General features: G+C 71.1%; 1 protein-coding gene across 2 annotated transcripts in view; it reads left to right on the top strand.

The window, feature by feature from the left end:
- The first annotated feature begins 224 nt into the window (after positions 1 to 224).
- Positions 225 to 443, top strand: part of Trmt9b (tRNA methyltransferase 9B (putative)) — a 75,944-nt gene continuing 75,725 nt past the window's right edge. For both annotated transcript variants that reach the window (XM_004633341.2, XM_023717558.1), the window contains exon 1: positions 225 to 355. The gene's annotated coding sequence lies outside the window, so the exon portion shown is untranslated. The remainder of the gene's footprint in view (positions 356 to 443) is intronic.

Below are 443 nucleotides of genomic sequence, written 5' to 3'. Positions count from 1 at the left end.
GAAAACAGGCGCGCAAAAGCGCCCTGTTGTTACCCCAGGTGCTGCGTTGCTGTCTTTGGGCTGTCCAGGTGTGCCTGCCTGCTCGCCCGCTCCCTCCTAGGACCGGCCACACCCGCAGGGTCAGAGAAGGACGCGAGGAGGAGGCACGAAGGTCACCGCGATCCCCAGATCGGGAGGCAACCGAACCTCACTTCCCTGGCACGTTCGGGCGGAGCCTTCTCAGGGGACCGAGCAAGTAGGCGACACTCTCGGGCGCGCTGCGTCCGCCGCCCACCGAGTGCGCCCGCCCTGCAGCCCGGAGGCGCCCAGGACCTCGGTTCCGGACAGCTAGAGCCGGAACGCCGCCTCCCAGGAGGTGAGCGAGGGCTCGGGACGCGCGGATGGCCAAGGAGGCGGGAACGCGCCCGCCCGGGGTCCCCAGGGCGCCGGGAGCTGCGAGGCGG

The sequence above is a fragment of the Octodon degus genome, unplaced genomic scaffold, assembly GCF_000260255.1.
Source record: "Octodon degus isolate 3935 unplaced genomic scaffold, OctDeg1.0 scaffold00053, whole genome shotgun sequence".
Taxonomy (NCBI): domain Eukaryota; kingdom Metazoa; phylum Chordata; class Mammalia; order Rodentia; family Octodontidae; genus Octodon; species Octodon degus.
The sequence above is the reverse complement of the archived record's forward strand: the minus strand, read 5'-3'. Positions and strand labels throughout refer to the sequence as shown.